A 22,821-nucleotide genomic window follows, 5' to 3' on the forward strand; every position below is an offset into this window, starting at 1 on the left:
CATGAGACGGGGACACAGATGTGGAAGGTAGATTAGAATGAAGAGTCAAATTAGGAGTCTGTTGCAGTAGTCCAGTGAAGATGTGATTAAAGCCTGAATTAAGTGGAGAGAAATGGAGAGATATATGTTGTGGAAGTAGAGATGATAATGTTTAACAACTGATAGGATTTATTCGGGTAGGAGAGTGATAACTTAGGTGACTAGAATGATGGTGCTGCCCTAACAGAAATGAGGATAGACTTATTCTGGTCTTTTTTTTTTTTTAAATGAAGTTTTTTACTTCATTAGGCTAGTTTCAATTAAATTTGATGAAAAGACCATGACCACATACCATATGTAAAAATATGTGTATTGGGAACGCCTTAACTTTTCTTTTGCCTTAATAAAATCATCTTCTTATAAATGATAGCTTTTACCTGGTAGTTAGTAGAAGGAAGTAGGCCTTCCTTTATTACCAAACAATCACACGTTCATTGAGCCCTTACCTTGTGTTAAATGCTCTAAAGGACTTACCTTGTGTTAAATGCTCTAAAGGACACAAGAGAAGCAAGCAAGACACTGTCACCAGCTCTTTCAGCTGCTCTGACTTTGCAGCCATTTCTCTTGTTCACCAGAGAAGGCTAGGGCCATAGGCGGCCAGTTCAGGAATCAGCCTGTTTGTGGGGAGTGCTAATGACGTCTACCGTACTGGCACATTTTGCCAGTACAGGTAGGTGCGGCGTTTGGAAGAGAAGTAACAGGTCTGAGCTTCATCTCAGATTAGTCATAATCACCCTTGTCTGGATATGGAAAAAAAATTTTTAAATATGAATTTAATAATCTATTCAGAAATTTGTTCAGTTCCTGATATGTGCAGGAAAAAAAGGAAAATTGGCATATACCTTTAGGTCTGTTTGTTAACATTTGACAAAAATTTCACTCGATGTTTATGGGTTCATTTGTCCCTAACAGTTAAAAAAATAATAACTGCATTTTATGAGTGATGTTTTTTGATCTCGTACAGTCTAATGTCTAAAGTTTTTGAGGTTGTTCATTAATAGGGTCAAGTTAGAAATTAGGTGGTTGCTTTTTTTCTCCTTGATCTGCCAGTAGAGGGCAATGTGAATAAAGAAGTAAAGACTTGCTTATTTGTTAGGAGCTAAGCATTCAACTACTGTAATTATCTGGCTGCTTTTGTTTTAACTGTCAGACAAGAAATATTTAAACAGCATATTATGGGAGTCACAAATTTGTCAAAAACCAGATACTTTAAGTTCTTAAGTTAACTGAACCATGCCACATAATTTAATTATTAAAAGCCAAGTATTTATTTATTTTTTATGAAAATTGGTGGATTTTTTTATTTGCAAACTCTGAGAAGTGAGCATGGCATTTGTAATTATGAATATTTAAGAATTTAATGCTACTCATTAAAATAGGGATACTATTATTACTTTTAAAAGTAATAAATCACATGAACCCTTTGTGGTACTTAAAGTAGAATAAAAAATGAAGGACAAAAAGCAACCAAATCATTTAACTAAAGAACAAAATAAATGTATGCCTTAAACAAAAAGCAGTAATAGTGTCGAGTAGCATATAGAGTACTTTCATATATAATCTAATTTTGTCTTGATGATAAAAGCAAAAGTATATATGCCCATTGTTTTGTTAGCTCAAAGAATTAAACTGTTAAACTCTAATACCCAGTAATTAAATATTTACAGAAAATAAAACTGTTCATAACATGCCTATGAAGAGTATTAGGTAAGAATAGGAAAAGAAACTAGCTGAACAAAAGCTAAATAAAAATAGGCTCCATCTTTTTTCCTTTTTTGCCAAATTAATATGTTTAAACAAATTTATTAGCAACCTATTTAGAAATTCCCTCCCTCCTTCTCATCTTTCACCTTACCTATATGTAGGAACAACTACACTTTTACTAGCGGTTCTTTTATCTGAAAATCAGAGAACAAGAGGCAAGGTTCTTTCCATGTAAACTTTGTATCTGATATTCCCTTCTTCTCTTTGTCTGATAAGAGCAAAGTACATTTGTACTTAAGAGTAGTGCAAAAGACTCATCTTTCTAAACTGGCACATGTAGAAGGGTAGAGCATTTGGCATATTTAGATGAACTTTTTCCCTTTTTTAAAGATTGATTTAGGATTTTATAAAAAATAGGTTAACATTATTATCTTTAGTTTTTGTTTTGCAGAGGAAGAAATTCAAGCCTTTTTTAGTTTAAGCATTTTCTTAGAATCATTGTCTTTTGCCTCAGATATGAAGTAGTAGATAATGAGTTTTACTTAAGTCACCAAAATTTTTAATTTCTTTTCAGATTGCATATTCTAAAAAAATTACAGAAGCTATTTTCTAATTTAGAAATTCTTCCCTTCTACCCTTGCCCCACGTATTGAGAAGGCAAAAAATAGGATACTCATTGTACATATGGAGTCATGCAATATATTTTTACTTATCCATTTTGCAAAAGAAACAGCAAGAAAAATAAAGAATGTGAAAAAAATATGCTTCATTCTGTGCCCATTTTATCACCTCCCTCATTGGAGGTGGATAGCATTTTTCATCCTTAGTCCTTTGGAATTGTCTTGGATCATTGTATTGATCAGAGTAGCTAAGTCTTTCACAAGTGATCATCATTGCAATTATTGTGTAGTGTTCTCCTAGTTCACTTTGCATCAGCTCATATAAGTCTTTCCAAGTTATTCTGAAGCCACCCCCTTACAGCACAATAGTATTCCATCACAATAATATACCACAACCCCTTCAGCCATTCCCCAGTTGATGGGCATCCCCTTGATTTTTAATTCTTTGCCAGCACTCAAATTACTGCTTTATTTTTGTACTTATGAGTACTTTTCCTTTTTCTTTGATCTCTTTGGGATATAGACTTTGTGGCGATATTGTTGGGTCAAAAAGTGTGCACAGTTTTATAGCCCTTTGGGTATAGTTCCAGATGTTCTCCAGAGTGACTGTATCAATTCATATTTCCACCAGCAGTGCATTAGTGCACCTATTTTTCTAAATCCTCTGCAGCATTTGTCATTTTTTCCATTTCTGTCATATTAGCCAATCTAATACGGGTGAGGTGGTTCCTTAGAATTGTTTTAATTTGCATTTTTCTAATTATTAGTGATTCAGAGCATTTATTCATATGACTATAGACAGCTTTGATTTCTTCACCTGAAAACTGTCTGTTCATATCCTTTGACCATTTGTCAGTTGGGTAATGACTTGTGTTATAAATTTGGCTCAGTTCCCTATATATTTGAGAAATGAGACCTTCATCAGAGAAACTTGCTATAAGTTCTTTCCCCCCTTTTTCTATTTTCCTTCTAATTTCGGCTGCATTGGTTTTGTTTAATTCCATGTAATCAAAATTATCCATTTTACCTCTCTTGATCCTTCTCTCTATCTCTTATTTAGTCATGAACCTTTATCCATAGATCTGATAGGTAATTTTTTCCATTCTCTAATTTGTTTATGATATCACCCTTTATGGCTAAATCACATAACCATTTTGAGGATGTCTTGGTATACAATATGAGATGTTGCCCAAAGTCTGGTTTCTGCCAAACTGCTTTCCAGTCTCCCCAGCAATTTTTGACAAATAGAAAGTTCTTACTCCAATAGCTTGGCTCTTTGGCTTATCAAACACTAAGTTGTTGTGGTCATTAACTTCTCTACATTGTGTACCTTATCTAATCTGTTGATCATCTACTCTTTTTTCTTATCCAGTACCAGATTGTTTTGATGATTACTGCTTTGTATATCGTTTGAAATCTGGTACTACTAGGCTGCATTCCAGACCATTTTTTTACATTGGTTCCCTTGATATTCTTGACCTTTTCTGACTCCAGCTAAATTTTGTTAATGATTTTTTTTCTAGCCCTTTAAAACAATTCTTTGGTAGTCTGATTGATGTGGCATTGAATAAGTAAAGAATTTAGGGAGCATTGTAATTTTTATTATGTTGACTCAACCTACCCATGAGAAATGAATAGTTCTCTAATTGTTTAGATCTGTCTTTAATTGTGTGAAAAATGTTTTGTAATTATGTTCATGTAGTTGCTGTGTATCTTGGCAGGTAGAATGCTAAGTATTTTATACTGTCTACATTTATTTTAAATGGAGTTTCTCTTTCTATCCCTTCCTGCTGGGTTTTGTTGGTAATATGTAGAAATGCTGATTATTTGTGTGGATTTAGTTTATATCCTACAACTTTGCTAAAGTTGTTCATTGTTTTGTCTACTTTTTCAGTTGATTTCTCTTGAGTTCTCTAAGAATATCATCACATTTATGGAAAGTGATAGTTTTGTTTCTGCATGTCTGTTCTTTTTCCTTCAATTTCTTTTTCTTATAGATCTGGCATTTCTTTTTTTTTATTAATTTATTTTGATTTATCAATAATCACTTCCATATGCTTTTGAGTTTAAAATTTTTCATCCCCTTCCTCCCCCCCCAGGACGGCGCACAATCTGATATAGGCTGTACATTTACATTCATATTAAACATATTTTCACATTAGTGATGTTGTAAGTAGAAATTAAAACCAATAGGAGGAACCATCAGAAAGAGGAAACAAAACTCAACAGAAGAGAAAAAAAAAATAACAATTCGGCTTCCATAGTTCTGTCTTTGGGTGTAAATAGCATTTTCTATCACAAGGCCTCTGGCGATGTCTTAGAACCTTGTATTGCCAGGAAGGGTTAAGTTTATCAATATTAGTCATCGTACAACATGGCTGTTATTGTGTACAACGTTCTCTTGGTTCTGCTCACTTCACTCAGCATCAGACCATACAAGTCTTTACAGGTTTTTCTGAACTCAGCATATTCATCATTTCTTATAGCACAATAGTATTCCATTACATTCATATACCACAACTTGCTCAGCCATTCCACAATTGATGGGCATCCTCTCAATTTCCAATTCTTTGCCACCACAAAAAGAGCTGCTATGAATATTTTTGTACATGTGGGTCCTTTTCCCATTTGTGTGATCTCTTTGGGATATAGCCCTAGAAGTGCTATTGCTGGGTCAAAGGGTATGCACATTTTTATAGCCCTTTGGGCATAGTTCAAAATTGCTTTCCAAAATGGTTGAATCATTTCACAACTCCACTAACAATGCATTAGTGTTCCAATTTTCCTACATCTTCTCCAACATTTATCATTTTCCTGTTTTGTCTAGTTGGCCATTCTGATAGGTGTGATATGGTACCTCAGAGTTGTTTTGATTTGCATTTCTCTAATCAGTAGTGGTTTAGAGCATTTTTTCATATGACTATCGATGGCTTTAATTTCTTCATCTGAGAACTGTCTGTTCATATCCTTTGACTATTTGTCAATTGGGGAATGGCTTGTATTCTTATAAATTTGATTTATTTCTCTATATATTTTAGAAATGAGGCCCTTATCAGAGAGACTGGTTGTAAAAATTCTTTCCCAATTTTCTACCTTCCTTCTAATCTTAGTTGCATTGGCTTTGTTTGTATAAAAACTTTTCAATTTAATGTAATCAAAATTATCCATTTTGCTTTTCGTAATGTTCTCTATCTCCTGTTTGGCTTCTGTTCTCCATAGATCTGATAGGTAAACTATTCCTTGCTCTCCCAGTTTGCTTATAGTATCAGCCTTTGTATCTAAATCATGAACCCATTTTGACTTTATTTTGGTATATGGTGTGAGATTTTGGTCTATGCCTAGTTTCTGCCATACTCTTTTCCAGTTTTCCCAGCAGTTTTTTTTCAAAGAGTGGGTTCTTATCCCAAAAGCTGGGGTTTTTGGGTTTATCAAATAATATATTACTATAGTCATTGACTACTGTGTCTTGCATACTTAACCTATTCCACTGATCCACCACTCTATTTCTTAGCCAGTACCAAGCAGTTTTAATGGTTGCTGTTTTATAATACAATTTAAGATCTGGAATGGCTCGGCTACTTTCCTCTGCATTTCTTTTCATTAGTTCTCTTGATATTCTGGACCTTTTGTTCTTCCAAATGAATCTTGTTATCATTTTTTCTAACTCTATAAAATAATTTTTTGGTAGTTTGATTGGTATGGCACTGAATAAGTAAATTAGCTTGGGTAGAATTGTCATTTTTATTATGTTAGCTCAGCCTACCCATGAGCAACTGATGTTTTCCAATTATTTAGTAGATCTGGCATTTCTAATATCATATTGAATAATGGTGCTAATGGATATCCTTGCTTTATGTTTGATCTTATTAGAAAGGCTTCTAATTTATCTCCATTACAAATAGTGCTTTCCTCTGTGTTTTAGATAGATACTGCTTGTCATTTTAAAGAACTCCATTGATTTCTGTACTTTCTAGTGCTTTTAATATGAATGTTGTCTTTTGTTACTTTTTCTACATTTATTGATATAATCATGATTTTTGTTGTTTTTGCTATTAATATATGGTTAGTTATGCTTATAGTTTTTCTAATATTGAACCAGCCCTGCATTCCTAGTGTGAATCCAGCCTGAATCTTTGTGATGTATTGCTTTAATTCTCTTGCTAGTATTTTATTTAAAATTTTGCATCAGTATTCATAGTGAAATTGATTTATAGTTTTCTTTGTTTTTGCTCCCTCTGCTTTAGGTATCAAAATCATATTTGTAATATAAAAAGAATTTGGTCACACTTTTTCTCTACTTATTTTTCCATATAGTTTAAATAGTATTCAAATTAATTGTTACATGCTCGGTAGAATTCGCTTATAAATCCATCTGTTCCTGGGAATTTTTTCTTAGGAAGCTCATTTATGGCTTGGTCAATTTCTTTTTCTAAGATAGGGTCATTTAAGTATTCTATTTCCTCTTTTATCTGGACAGTTTACATTTTTGTAAATATTCATTTTATTTAGATTGTCAGTTTTATTGATATATAATTGAGCAAAATAGCTCCTAATAGTTGATTTAATTTCATCTTCGTTAGTTGTACATTCACTCTTCATTTTTTTTTTTTTAACTTTTAGGCAATTGGGGTTAAGTGACTTGCCCAGGGTCACACAGCTAGTAAGTGTCAAGTGTTTGGTCTGAGGCCGGATTTGAACTCAGGTCCTCCTTACTTCAGGGCTGGTGCACTATCCACTGCGCCACCTAGCTGCCCCAATCTTTTCATTTTTGATACTTGTAATTTGGTTTTCTTCTTTCATTTTTTAAAAATTAAGTTAACCAGTGACATATTTTATTGCTTTTTTCATAAAATCAATTCCTAGTTTTATTAATTCAGTGGGGTTTTTTTTTTACTTTCAATTTTACTAATCTCTCCTTTGATTTTTGGAATTTCCATTTTGGTGTTTAATTGGGGATTTTAAATTTGTTATTTTTCTAGTTTTTTTCTTTTAGTTGCATGCCCAATTTATTAATCTTCCATTTATCTCTTTTATTGGTGTGTTTTGAGTTTGGCCACTTGACCCTTCTCTTAGTTCTTTTCCCTCCAACTTCCCGTTGGGTAAAATGAATTTCTGTACTCAATTTTGTTTGTGTGTGTTTTGAACCAGTACAAATGAGTACCTTTCTTGTATAAGATAATTCCTCCATCTTCCTCTCTTTTCCCCCCATCTCCCAGTACATCCTTCTTTCTCAGCATGCCATTTTTTTCTTCAGATCATCCCAACATAATAGACTTACACCCATGCCTTCTGTCTGACTCCTACTAATTGCCCTAATGATGATAAAGTTCTCAGGGGTTACATGTGTCATCTTCACATTTGGGAATGTAAACAGTTTAACCTTATTGAGTTCCTTATGATTTCTCATTCATGTTTACTTTTTCATGCGAGTTTTGTATTTGAATATCAGATTTTCTATTCAACTCTGGTCTTTTCATCAGGAATGCTTGGAAATCCTCTATTTCATTAAATATTCACTTTATTATATTTTATTTTCCCATTCTTTTGACTTTGTTTTATTGTTTCTTGATGTCTCATGGTGTCATTAATTTCTACTTGCCCAATTCTGACTTTTAAAGAATTATTTTCTTCAGTGAACTTCTGTATCTTTTTCCCCAAGTTAATTTTCTTTTCGTATTTTTTGATTGTTCTCATTTCTTTCCCCACTTTTTCCTCTGTTACTCTCATTTGATTTAAAAAAATTTTTTTTGCTCTTTTTAAAAATAATCTCTTTAATTCTAGGAATTCTTGTGCTTGTGTCTAACCTACATTTTTATTTTAGGTTTTGCTTGTAGACGTTTTTAAGTCATTGTCTTCTGAGTTTGTATCTTGAGTTTCCCCATTGTCATAGTAGCTTTTTATGGTCGATTCTTTTTCTGTTTGCTTATTTTTCCAACCTATTTCTTGACTTTGGCCTTTTATATTAAAGGTGGACTCTACTAAAACTGGGGTGGTGTTGTGGGGCAGGTGGGGTGGTGGTGACTATCCTGAGCTTCAGGCTTTTATACCCTGCTGTTAACATAGCTAGTTCTGGAGGTCTGTAAGTTTCAGTGCTTCCAAGGTGGTGTGATCCAGAGAGAGGTCACTGCTCTCCTGGTCTATGCTATTTTGTCCCTTCCCACATAGGTGTCTTGCTTCTTTACAATCATAAGCACATTTCACTGCCCTAGAGCTGAGGCCCAGAACTAGGTAATGGGCAAAGGAGTTGAGAAATGGCACCACATCCTGTGCTCAGTGCTAGTACAGTGGGCCCCTGTATTCTCTTTCTGTCCAAATGTTCAGTTCCCATACAGCAGGGGTGAGGAACCTGCGGCCTTGAGGCCACATGTGGCCTTCTAGGTCCTTTTGACTAAGTCCAGGTTTTACAGAACATATCCTTTTATTAAGAGGATTTGTTCTGTGAAGTTTGGGTTCGGTCAAAGGGCCATACTTGAGGACCTAGAGGGCCACATGTGGCCTCAAGGCTGCCCACTCCAGTGTCCACAGATTTCTTTTTCTGATTTACTGAGTTTTCTTAGACTGGAAAAAATGACTCACTTTGACTTTTTGCTTGTTGGATCACTTAGAATTTGATTTTATACATTTTTTAAAAGTTGTTTAGTGGAGAATGTTGGGTGAACTTGGGAAAAGTTCCTTTGCTCTGACATCTTTACTCTGCCCTCAGGCATAACTCTACAAAAGAAGTTCTTTTGGGTCCTATTGTTGTAATATGGTCATGATCAAAAAGTATTTTCATGTGACTGGGAGTAGATCGTACTAAACTGGTAGGTATAATCAAGTTAACTAAGCAGGTCCTTATGATCTAAATCAGATAACTTCAGCACTACAAATATACAGATCAAATATGCAAACCAAACGGCTGTATAAACTTGAAACTAATACTTAAGTATGTGCATTACATAATAGCACAAGTATAAGTACTTTTATTTTGGTGGGAGGGGTAAGGTAGAAAATGAAGTGTGAAATATTCTAGCTTCAAGGGCTGGAATGGAAGGTATGGAAAGGAGGAATACTAAAAAATTGCCATATCCATTCCAAAGAAGAGTTTTGTGGAGGTGGTGATAATGTCAAATTGCCTAGATTTTCTAATCAGGCTTGCAATTTCCACTTAATAAAACTTAATTGAAATTAGAGAAACTTTTCATAGTCTCTCAAATCCCAGAGTTTGATTAATTTATGCATTCATGAAGCAAATAGTCTAATATATAAGGGTACTTTTATTAGAGTCTTGCTGTCATGCTTTAGATTTATGTGGACTTTGAGGCTGGCTGTTAGTGGAGCACCGACTTGGCAAGCCCTACTAACCTAAAAAGTCTTTGAGTACAACAGTAGATTGTTAGCCCCAAACCAGTCTTAATTAAATTTGTAAAGACTCATTTCCAGAAGATTGGACACTAAATTGTGAAAATTTTTAGTCCTATTAAGTCTTCAAACAGTCTACTAATGTGTGCAGGGATTTTAATCTGTGACACTGGGAAGCAATATACACACTGGTGAAGTCATAGTTGTCATGAACTTTTGAAATGCTTAACTATATACTTGCTTACATAAATAAGAATTCAGTTAATAGTAGACTAGTGTTTGAAGTATGTTTAGTGTTTGAGTTTCATTTTGTTCACTGTAGTCAAAGAAGTAAATACAGTAGTCTGTATAGTTTTTTTTTAAATAAAAAGAAGCATAATTGACAAATACACTGTATAGCTCAAACAAAGTATGTATGGGGGACAATATATTCATTTCAGTCTTCTGAAAACTTTTTTACAAGTCTGGTGGAGGCAGAAGAAAAAAGTTTTTAAAGCAGAGGAATCTTAAAGTCAGAAACGGATTTTTTTCTGGATGTGAAATATGCTTATCTATTAATGTTCTTTGGTTAGAATTTAAAAATGAACATGATATATCAGGATTTGATTGTATTCTTTTTTAAAATTTAATTTATTTATTTTTAATTTTCAGCATTCACTTTTGTAAGATTTTGAGTTTTAAATTTTCTCTCCCCCCCACTTCTTCCCCCACTATCCCCCCTAGATGGCATACAAGTCGATATAGGCTCTACATATACATTCATGTTAAACATATTTTCCCATTAGTCAATATCTTAAGAACAATTAGAACTGATGGAAGGAACTTTGAGAATGAAGCAATAAAACAAAACAACAAAGGAAAAGGAGAGCAAATAGTATGCCTCTATCTGCATTCAGACTCCATATTTCTTTCTCTGGGTGTGGGTAGCAATTTCCATCATGAATCTTTTGGAGTTGTCTTAGATGCTTGTGATGTCGTGAAGAGTCAAGTCTATAAAAGTCAGTCATCCCGTAATGTCGCTGTTAACTGTGTACAGTGTTCTCCTGGTTCTGCTCATTTCACTCAGCATCAGTTCATGTAAGTCTTTCCAAGTTTTTTTGAAATCTGCCTGCTCATCATTTCTGATAACACAGTAGTATTCCATTCCATTCATATACCACAACTTGTTCAGCCATTCTTCAATTGATGGGCTTCCCCTCAATTTCCTATTCTTTGCTACCACAAAAAGAGCTGCTATAAATATTTTTGTACATGTGGGTCCTTTTCCCATTTGTATGATCCCTTTGGGATACAGCCCTGGAAGTGTTATTGCTGGGTCAAAGGGTATGCACAATTTTATAGCCCTTTGGGCATAGTTTGAAATTGCTCTCCAAAATGGTTGGATCATTTCATAACTCTACCAGCAATGTTAAATTGAAGTCTTTGCACAAATAAAGTCAGTGCAGCCAAGATTTGAAGGGAAGCAGAAAACTGGGAAAGAATTTTTACAAAGGCCTCATTTCTAAAATATGTAGAGAACTGAGTCAAATTTATAAGAATACAAGTCATTGATTATTACCCCATTGATAAATGGTCAAAGGATATGAACAGGCAGTTATCAGAGGAAGAAACTAAAGCTATCTATAGTCATATGAAAAAGTGTTCTAAATAACTATTGATTAGAGAAATGTAAGTCAGAACAACTCTGAGGTACTACATCACACCTATCAGAATGGCTAACATGACAGAACAGGACAATAATAAATGGAGAAGATGTGGGAAAATTAGAACACTAATACAAGATCGTTGTATTCTTTAGGTGTCACCTAATTACTAATAATAACTAGGTACATGGACGTGATGGTGAAAAAATGGCACAGCTGCACAGTTTTAGGAAAGGATGGTGATTAATTTTTCTGAGTTATTTAAACTCTTAACCACTAAAGTCCTACTCTAATGTCTTATAATAACTTGGAGATTACCTTGTGTTATTGAAGTTTATCTCATCAGAGCACAACATGTGGCAGTTCCTACTAAGCTAGGGGTTTGCATTTGAGCCTGATGTAAGACTATGTGTGTTATTGAATGTCTGATGTAGGCAAGTTTGGAGAAGGTTATTACCAGGTTGGCTGTAGAACCATGGATTTTTTTGGACACAGCAACCCTTAAAAATCATTTACTAAATTATAGAGGAGTTGTAATCTGCTGTTGGAGGAATGAGTGCTCGTAATAATGCAATTACAGATCTTTGATGCAGTTAATCTCTACTCTAAGCATTGGTTCCTATTAAACTTCTTTGGCTTTCTTTTGAAGTATTTTATTTTCAGAAATAGTTCTTAAAATTTCCAGTAATGCCTTCTAAAAAATCAGAGATTCTATTGTGATTTAAATATTATGTCCATTAATTTGACTTAATTTTAATATCAGAATAAGCATATGACATGAAGTATATATGAGTCATGGAAAAAGCAGGTATAAGGTAATTGCATCTCCAATATGCCTGTCACTTAGTTGTCTCAAAGATACTGGTTTACACTTGAGAAAACATTTTATTAACTGCATTTTTTACTTAATACTGCATATTCCATTAGATAATTTTCTGAGCTTTTAGAAAAGTTGCTAAAGGCATAACACAAAAGTAGAAATAGCTGAGGAACAAGAATATAAAATATGTAAGCTGCATTTATTTGTAGTCAGGTAGAAACTGAGATACTCGTTTTTGAGAAGAACATATAGACAGAAGCTAAAGGCAGATTTCTTTTTGCAGTTTAGGAAAGAGACTCCCTAGCATCTGAACATATTCCAAATGTAGAAGATAATTCTGTCATTTAAAAAATTTTTCTTTTCTGGGTTAAGAAAGTACTTCTGAACATTGTGAGCTCTCATTTCCTAGACACTTTCATCTTATGATCTCTGTAATAACATTAATAGCTGACAAATGTTATATATTGTTTTCTTTACAATTTACTTGTATTATCTCACTTGGTCTTCACAGAAATCATGTGAGTAGCTATCCCCCTTTTACAGATCTGGAAACTTTGGATTAGAGAGCTTTAGTTTTGTTTTTTTCCCCTTTAAGGTTTTCACAATTCTCTATACTTTTGGAAGAATCCACCAAAAAAAGAAAAAGAAGAAAGAAAGAAAAATTAAAAAAGGGTTGGGGGTGGAAGGAGAAGAGTGATAATGTACAGGCTGGAAAGGCAAAGTAACCAAAATATATTTCTTTACTTCCTCAACTTGAGAAATGATCTGATTCTCACCTGAACAGTGATCAGTTTTAGGGATGGCAACCTTTTTTAGTTCACTAATGAGTGTACCTAAAGGATAACCAGGGGATTATTACAAAAGCATATGTAAAAAAGAGAGGGAGATAAGCAAACAGGGAAAATAACTTTTTAACTTATGGGTAAAATGATGTCATGAAAATTCATAGAAAAACCAAACTCCCTCACAGATGCTTCTAAAAAATCACCAGGTAGTGATCAAGAAATCCAGAGAAAAATGACAGTAAGTTTCATCCATCCCAGGACTGAACAAAAAGACAAGTGGAAACCTGTTGGCACTGGGGAAGGGATTAGAAGCCAGAAGTAAGAACTCTGAACACAGGTGTTCCATGGTCACTTAAAGCCTAAGACACACTGTTCCTAGAGGAGCTGGGATAGGCAGGAAGCCTAGAGTACTCAGACAGGGAAATTCTAGGGGAAATCAGAAACTGACAATACTCTTACTACAGATAGAAGCCAAAAGTTGTCAGCATTCTGACCTGAGATGTATCAGAAAACCCTAAATACCATAGCACTTGGATCTCAATCCAGGAGGCTCTGAAACTTGCCTGTGCTCTTGGCTCAGACATAGCAAGGGAGATAGAAGCCAGCAGCAGAAGCCCAGTAAATCAAGATCAGGATCAAGTAGTATCTGACTACCATATCCAAGAATATGAAAAGAGCTAGAGCTTGACTCTGGCACAAAGTCCCAAATCAGGAACTGAGGCAGCAGATAGGAGTAAACAGAAGACAGTGAACACTATGAAGAAGTATTATAGGTAAATAGATGTCCAAGGTAAACTCAGAAGAAAAGGGTAACTTAATAACATGTACGAGTAGAGAGTAGGGGAGGGAGTGCAGAGAAAAGGGTTTGGTAAATGATACGTAGGAGCTTATCCACAAGAATTTGTTGAATCGTTCAGTCATGTCCTACTCTTTGTGACCCTATGGACCATAGTATGCCAGGTCCTTCTGTACTTCACTATCTCTGAAAGTCATACTATTTGAGAGAAATGATTCTCTCTTATATTAATAATCAATTACTGAATTAACACCAGGATTTTTTCAGCAGCCTGTAAGTTGTTCAGTCTCTGAAGGGCATTGTTGATAGATGAGATTAGCAAATCCCTGGAGTAAATGCCTTTTGATCCTGAGTGGGAGACCCCACACAATTAGTTGTTGTCCTTCTTTCTCAAAGAGGACCAAAGTGACATCACTATGTTAGAGTCAAGTTACAGTGTGATCAGACCAATATGAACTTGGAATGTTCTACCACAGGCTGGGCACAAATAGTCCATGTGAACGCTTAGGGTGAATTCTCTAAATTTGCGCATCTTGCTTTTCTTTTGAGCTATTTCAATTCTGCTTTGCTCATAGAGCACAGCATCTTCTACAATGACGACACGCCATGCTGGGCATTCCTGTGCCAGTGTCTCCTGTTTCACACAATCAATTCTAAAGTTCTTAAGAGAGACCTTGAGAGTGTCCTTGTATCGCTTCTTCTGACCACCATGTGAATGCTTGCCCTGTGTGATTTCTCCATAAAATAATCTTTTTGGCAAGCATACGTTTGGCATTCAAACAGTGTGGCCAGCCCATTGGAGTTGCACTTTCTGCAGTAGAGTTTGAATGCTTGGCAGTTTAGTTAAAAAAATCTCAGTGTCTGGTATCTTATGCTACCAGATGATCTTCAGAATCTTCCTGAGACCATTCAAGTGGAAGCAATTCAGTGGCGTGGTGCTGGTATACTGTCTAGGTTTCACAGGCATACAACAGTGAGGTCAGCACAATGGCTCACTCCATCCAACTAGAGTACAAAAAATTTAGTCTAAGGTGAATTCCAGTCCATTGTATTCTTCTCAGCCAGGTCTGAGCAGAGGTCCACCCCCTTTTGTCTGGATTACCCTAGGCCTGGGTAGTCTGCATAAGAGATAAATCTCTTAATCCAAGACTGAGTGATCAGAGTCAAGTTTCCTAGCCCCTTAATAGAATAAGCTCGTCTTTTGTTATAATCTTCATTCTTCTCATTAATTATTAACCAGTCAGAGGTGATTGCCACCCTCAGGAACACCCACTCTTCCAAGGACATATAAGCATTGAGTAGGTTCCATGAGGGATCTTTGGTATTCGAGAGTGTTACTGACCTGTTTTATTAATTATTGCTAGCATGAGTAATAAAATAATTAATTACCCAGAAACAATGCCTCTTGAACTTTTTATATGTTACATATCCATAAGGTTTTCTTGGCAAAGATACTGGAATGGTTTGCCATTTGATCACCTTTTATCACCTTTACACTATGATCTGTCTGTCTTGGGTAACTGCGTGGTATAGCTCATTGTTTCATTGAGCTACATAAGCCCTTGTGCCATGACAAGGCAGTGACCCAAGAAGAGGCCACGAGATCTATATGAGTATGAAATTATAAGTGAAATGAGAGCTCGGAGAAAAGACTTAAATAGGTTAGAATATAAAGTGAAAAACCATACCTGAGTAATCCTCAGAATTTAAAGTCTGGGGTTTGAGGGGAATAGAAAAGAGATAATAATGTGAAAATAAGAGTTCCTTACTTAGAAATAGCTAGTGTTGATGTTGTTTCTTCTTTTTCATTACCTTCATTATAAAGAGGGGTATGAGGAGCAAAAAAAAAGAAAAAGTATGATAGGATATTTGAGAGAGTGATACATAGTTAACAGGCATAATGCTGAAAGTGAAAGGGATAAATTCACCTCTAAAATGGAAGAGGATAGCAGACTGGATTAGAAAGTAGAATATGACAGTGTGTTGTTTAAAAAAAAAAGGACCTTGAAACATAAAAATTGACAGTTAAAATGATTAATTATGCTTCAGATGAATTAAAAAAAACAAGTAACAACTAAATCAGGCAACACTAAAGACAACAGTACAAATAAACATTGCTAAAAGAGATAACTAGGAAAACTATATTATGCTTAAAGGTACCATGGACAATGGACATAATATCAATATTTAGTGTATAAGCAACAAACATTATAGCATCAAAGTGCTTAAAAGAAAAATAATCATTTTACATTTTAAAAAAGGACAGCAAAACTATGATTATGATATCTTGGGGACCTTAAATCAACACTTTCATTCTGGGAAAAGGTATGTTGATCAGTTGCTCTTTGATTCCATTCACCATTATTATGACTTCCCTGAACAAAAACACCCCTCCTTAGCCACCACGAATGTCTTTGTATTATCATTCCCCCATCAGGTTATTTTTCCCAGGGTTAGTGGTGGAAGAGTGGGGTAGGAGTATTTGAATAGCTTGGTGTCAAGATGGCCTGAAAAGAGCTGTGTGAACATCTAGTTTGTGCTAAAAATAGTGACCCAGGAACCCCCAGTGTACATCCCTAGAGTGCCAGGCTTTTGGTAGAATCTGGAATGCAGGAATATGGCATGAACATGGGTGAGCAATTAAATGAAAATGAAAAAAATGAGAATTCACAACAAACAAAGGAATTTATTAAAAACTATTTTGCCCGGTTTCATGCCGACAGAAATTAGATCAAATGGATGATTTACAAAAATGTAAAATACCCAGATTAACAGAATAAGACATAAAAAATTTTAACATTGTAGCAAGAGAAGTTAAAAAAGGTATAAAGAAATTTTCTCCACCAAAATCCCAAGAACTGTGTATCAAAGTGAATCTTATAAAATGTTCAAAGAATAGTTAATTCTAGTATTTATATGAACTGTTTGCAAACATAGGAAGAAGTCATGCCGTGTAGACTCCTTGTATGATACAAAAATGGTCTTAATTCCTAAACCAAAGAGAGAGAAAACAGAAAGGAAACCATAAATCAGTATTTCCAATGAATATCTAATAATGGTAAAAGGGTGGAGTAGAATATATTGTGCTTCAGCTGAAGTAAAAAAAGCAGGGGTATCAATCCTGATCTCAGACAAAGCAAAAGCAAAAATAGATCTTATCAAAAGAGATAAGAAGGAAACTACATCCTGCTGGAAGGCACCATAGACAATGAAGTAATATCACTACTAAACATATATGCACCAACTGGTATAGCATCCAGATTCTTAGAGGAGAAGTTCAGGGAGTTACAGGAAGAAATAGACAGCAAAACTATACTAGTGAGGGACCTCAACCTACCCCCTCTGGGTTTTATGTGCCAGCCTGAGGAGCTTATATTTTATTGTATTGGCATTAAGGTGCCACTGGACCTTTTGAGAGACAATGGTCAGAACTTTGTCTTAGGAGTTATCATAAAACCCTTCACAACAAGGGCTCCAGAACACCTTTTTGAGCACATTACACATTACTGCCCTTCAGGCATTCTAGGGCCTGTTTGATATTCCTTTAAATTCCAGTTTGAGTGTTCTACAAGGGCTAATTGTACCCCACACCTCTTTATCCCTGGTTCTTAGGATCCTCAGCTTCCTTCAAAGTTCAGTTCAGGTTCCATCTCCCACATGAGGCCTTTCCTAATGCCCTTTTAGCTCCTTTCCTCATTTATAAACTAGGGATCATAATACTTTCACTTATAAAGGTACCTTCAAGCAGTAAAGAAGTATAACTGATTATCATGTATGCCCTGGATTACAAAGGCAGCTCCTCATCACACATTTCCTGTGGCAGAAGGTGCCCTCATTATTAATTAATCAATAAAGTCATTGAACTACTCTTTGTTGTCCTAGGTAAATAAAGGGCATTTTTTAAACATACCTCCCAGTATCTAGCACAATGTCTGGTACACAGTAGGTGCTTAATAAATGCTTCCAGACTTGATCCTTATAATAACTCTGAGGTTAAAGTAGTTAAGACAAATATTATTATTAAGAAGTAGTTTAAGATTATATCTACTTAACAGATGTAGATTCTGATAATCAGTGAGATTGGGACTTGCTGAAGGTCACAGAGTTAATAAAAGCTAGTGGTAGGACTGGAACCCAAATCTTTTCTTTTTTTTTTTTAAAGTGAAGCAGTTGGGGTTAAGTGACTTGCCCAAGGTCACACAGCTAGTACATGTCGTGGGTCTGAGGTCGGATTTGAACTCAGGTCCTCCTGACTTCAGGGCCGGTGCTCTATCCACTGCGCCACCTAGCTGCCCGAACCCAAATCTTAGTAGCATAGAATTTAGTAATGGAGGATATTTATCTTTTCCAACCCACTTATTTTATATAGATGTGAAAACTGAGGCCTATAGAAGTTAAGTGACCTGACCAAGGTAGTAACTGTTAAGCATCTAGATTTGAATACAGGCACTCGAATTTAAAATCTGCAGTTCTTTCTACTGCTTCTAGAAAGGAAATGGGAGAAGAACCAGGACAAATAGAAAGAAAAAGGTAAAGATAAATATCACGGGATGTCAGACAGGTTGTAGTTAGTAGTGCTGGTATCTGAACAGTGGGAAGGTACTCAACTAAGTAAGTAAGCAAGCCACAAGCAGGACAAAATGATGGTTGTGGTCAAAACAAAGCGTTCATGGTGGAAGGTAAGAAATAACCAGACATACAAAGGAAATATTTGCAACCTACCTTGCTCATGGTTCTCTTTCTTGGGGCCATCTTTTATGTGGAGTTCTTCCGTTCTAGTAATGTCATCCCTCTTCTCCGTTTTAGTTGGAGGCTACTAAATGGTGCAATGAATAGAGTACTGGACCTGGAGGCAGTAATACCTGAGTTCAAATCCAGCCTCAGACACCAATTAGCTGTGTGACCTGGGCAAGTCATTTAACCTCTGTCTGCTTCAGTTTTCTAAATGTAAAATGGGGTTAATAATAGCACGTATGTTACAGGGCTATTGTGAGAATCAAATGAGATATTTGTAAAGCACTTAACACAGTGCTTGGCAGCTTAATAAATGCTTTTTCTTTCCTTCCTTGTCTCAGCTTAATGGAAACCAGCTGCTAGCTTGGCAGGATAGTAGAGTGCACCTAATAAATCCCTCAGGTTGGCACTTAAGCCATCAAGTGCTCTTTCTTGTTCTATCTATACGTAGTATCTAAATTTGAGGCCAGGCAGAAGACAGGTGATGAGAAGTGCAATTAGACAACAGATAATACATATTTAAGACAATGTTGAGGAAGTTTCTGTGGAGGCAGACCCCTAGTTTGAGAAATATGGTTTTAGTTTAGTTTAATATTAACATAGAATATGTTTAGTAATTAATCAAAGGGCTGCCATTCACCTATCAGTTTAACTGTATTACCTTAACACTAGCAACATGAATATGCTTTTCCTCACCTAGCCCTTTTAAATGGTCTAATAATTCACATTGGTTGATCTTTTATAGGTTCACTTTAGAATATTCTGTTAAGCAGAAATGATAATTAATTATACTTTATAGTCAAAATCCTTATCCATGCTTTCCAGAAAACAGATTTTTTTTTTCCACAAAGAACCTTTTTTTTTTCCTCAAAGAAAGTTAAACTATAAATTTCGGATTGGGAAAAACGGACTTTTAACTTTGCCCTTTCAGGCCACTGGTTTGTGCCAAGGGCGTTTTCAAATTAAAAAAAAATTTTTTTTACCAAATGCCAGAGCATTGACAGTTGCCAGGAAGATCTTGTTTCAGCAAGTAAAATTAACTTTTTGGTGGCCAAAGTCAAGTTTATCTTACCATGAAGACTTGGAAAATTGTTTACTCCACAAATTTTATTTGCATAGAAACAGAGATTACATTTCCAGTAGGATCTTTTTTATTTGGAATTTTTTTTCATCCCAGCTATCTTTTGTTAAATATATATAAATAAGTATTTTTCTTTGTTTTTCTTTTGTGTGTGAATATGCAGTTAGACTTTTTTTCTTCCTTCTGAATTTCTGTCATCATTGTCAGCATGTTATACCAGCCTTGAAGATGGCCATTTCAAATTAGATTTGCAGTGTCTTTAATAATGTATATGATGAGAGTTCTCAGTAATTATCACTGTACATTGAATCCTTTCAGTTCAGTAGCAGTTTATAAGGGAACAACATACTATTTCAGTATTTGATATTGTCTGTCTTGTGGTTTTGTGTTCAGTTAAGTAAGCAAAATTCATGCTTCTACTAATAATTTTTACCCTTGATCAGTAAATAAATTGAAAGGAGTTAAAATACATTATTTTCTTCAAAGATTACCCAGATCCTGCCTGGGTTTGTATGTCATTAGGTATTACTAGAAGTATAGTAATCTGAGTATTATTGTTTGTTGGCATTGACTCATTAGGAGGAGTGAACTTCAGGATAAAGTAGTTATGGATGGCAAATTTAGAAAGAATATGTTAAGTGATGAAAGAGATCCCATGTTTATTTTACAAATAATTTAGAACTATTTCTCAGAAATGGAAGCACAGAGCCATTTGAATATGCACAGAACCGTGTCTATTTTTGAATCTTCTCTTAACCTTAGTTACTCTTGTGGGTCAGTAGGTATTTACATATCTGTACAGTGCATGGTATACTAGGAGTTATCATTGCTATTCAGAAGACAGAAAGGAAAGGAGAAAAAGAGCAAGCACTTGACCAGTCTATTTGAGGAAAGAGAAAAAAACCTCACTGGAAGACATGTGAAAAAATGCCCTTTATTTACCTAGGACAACAAAGAGTAGTTCAATGACTTTATTGATTAATTAATAATGAGGGTACCTTCTGCCACAGGAAACGTGTGAGGAGGAGCTGCCTTTGTAATCCAGGGCATACGTGATAATCAGTCACATTTCTTTAGTGCTTGAAGGTACCTTATAAGTAAAAGTATTATGATCCCTAGTTTATAAATGAGGAATGGAGCTAAAGGGGCATTAGGAAAGGCCTCATGTGGGAGATGGAACTTGAACTGAACTTTGAAGGAAGCTGAGGATTCTAAGAACCAGGGATAAAGAGGTGTGGGGTACAATTAGCCCTTGTAGAACACTCAAACTGGAATTTAAAGGAATACGAAATAAGCCCTAGAATGCCTGAAGGGCAGTAATGTGTAATGTGCTCACAAAGGTGTTCTGGAGCTCTTGTTGTGAAGGGTTGTATGTACCAGCCTGAGGAACTTACATTTTATCCTATTGGCATTATGGAGCTACTGGACCTTTTGAGAGACAATGGTCAGAACTTTGTCTTAGGAGTTATTCTAAAAGTTCTGTCGAGGATGGGGTGAAGAGAGACACTTAAGACAAGGAGACCAATTAGGAGGTTGATGAGGGCCTAAACTTGTATTCTCTGAATAGAAAGGTATGGAAATTTTGAAAGAATAACTTTATAGATTTTCATGAGATTTTAGAACTGGAAAAGACCTTTGAGAAAGGTCATCTGGTCTAATCCCTTCATTCTGTAGTTGAGGAACTAGAGGTACATTTTGAGGAACTGGAGGTACATTAAGTGGTTTTCCCAAGGTTATACAGCAAGTGATTATCAGAGCCAAGTTCTCTGATGACAAACCCAGAACTTTTTTCACTATACCATAATGTCATAGTTAGTTAATGTGGATTTTACTGGAAATATCAAGACACTCAGATAGTTGACTTCACTTATAGATACTGGTAATGATGTTCAGAATTAAAAACTGCCATCCTATTTTTGTTTCTTGGACATAGTTCCAAAATCCTACTATATGTTCTCAAGATGGTAAATTTTCTTGAGTATTTGGACTTTTCCTTATAAACTAGTCCCTCTCCCCTCCATATTTCTATGTAGTAGCACATAGTAAGCACTTTATAAAAGTGCTCTATTGAGTTGAATTTCTTTGCCTTTATCTCAGACAAAAAAACAAGTTATATATTTATGAGTAAAAACTGGCTAATTCCTGAAGAGGCGGTAGAGTTTTGTTTTTTTTTTAAATGATGTTTGTTCTGTTATTTGCTGTTCCTTAAAATATTGCCAGTGCAGAATCTTTTTAAGAAGGAGTTTTATTCTAAGAATCTTTTGTTTGAAGACTAGTGGAAGAGGAGTAATGAGAAAGTTATACACAAGACTGACCCCTAAAGAATTTTTGTGTGGGATATTTTTAAGGCATGTAAGTCTGTAGAATTTTTTCTCCCTGTTTTTAATTTTTTCATATAATTTTTAGAACCTCTATATACAGTGAAGAAGCTAATTTTTTTTTTGGCTGGGCTAAATTTTTCATTTATAACATTTAAGAAGAGCTGGGACTACATGATTAGTAAACTTGACCTAAAGTTGAGTACAGTGATACCATGACTAAGTCACGTCAATTGTGTGTGTCTGATTTGCCTCAAAATGCTCCATGAAATAACTTATATTTGTTTCTAAATAATTTTTTGGGAGGAGCAATGTGATAATAATAGTAATAGCATTTTCTAGCACCTACTATGATCTGGGGCATAGGCACTGTGCTAATAAATGCTTTACAAATATTATTTCATTTTATCCTCAGAACAACCCAACAACTATTATTGTCCCCATTTTACTGTTGAGGAAACTGAGGCAAACAGAAATTAAATTACTTGCCTGAAGTCATACAGCTAATAAGTGTGTGAGGATGGATTAAAATTCAGGTCTTCCTGATTCTAGGCCTAGTGTTCTATCTACCATACCACCTACCTGCCCAGCAATGTTTTTATGATTATCAGTTAACAAATCTTTGAACAAAGACCCCATTAAGATACTGTCATGTTTTTGTTAACTTTGAAAGTATACTCCCCAAATCTGCCACTTTTAACCCCCTGATTCTTCATCAGTTCTTTTTCTGGAAGTGGGTAGCATTTTTCATCATAAGTCCTTCAGAATTGTCTTTGGTCATTGAATTGCTCAGAATAGCCAAGTCATTCACAGTTGATCATTGTACAATATTTCTATTATGGTGTACAGTGTTCTCCTCGTTCTGCTGACTTCACTTTGTATAAGTTCATGTAACTCTTTCAAGGTTTTTCTGAAACCATCCAGCTTGTCATTTCTTACA

The 22,821-nt window shown here is 35.1% G+C and overlaps 1 protein-coding gene across 3 annotated transcripts in view; it reads left to right on the forward strand.

The window, feature by feature from the left end:
• Positions 1 to 22,821, forward strand: part of SWT1 (SWT1, RNA endoribonuclease homolog) — a 136,535-nt gene that overhangs the window by 86,369 nt on the left and 27,345 nt on the right. The window lies entirely within an intron of this gene.

The sequence above is a fragment of the Vombatus ursinus genome, unplaced genomic scaffold (assembly GCF_900497805.2).
Source record: "Vombatus ursinus unplaced genomic scaffold, bare-nosed wombat genome assembly UNPS02014789.1, whole genome shotgun sequence".
In the NCBI taxonomy this organism is placed as follows: Eukaryota; Metazoa; Chordata; class Mammalia; order Diprotodontia; family Vombatidae; genus Vombatus; species Vombatus ursinus.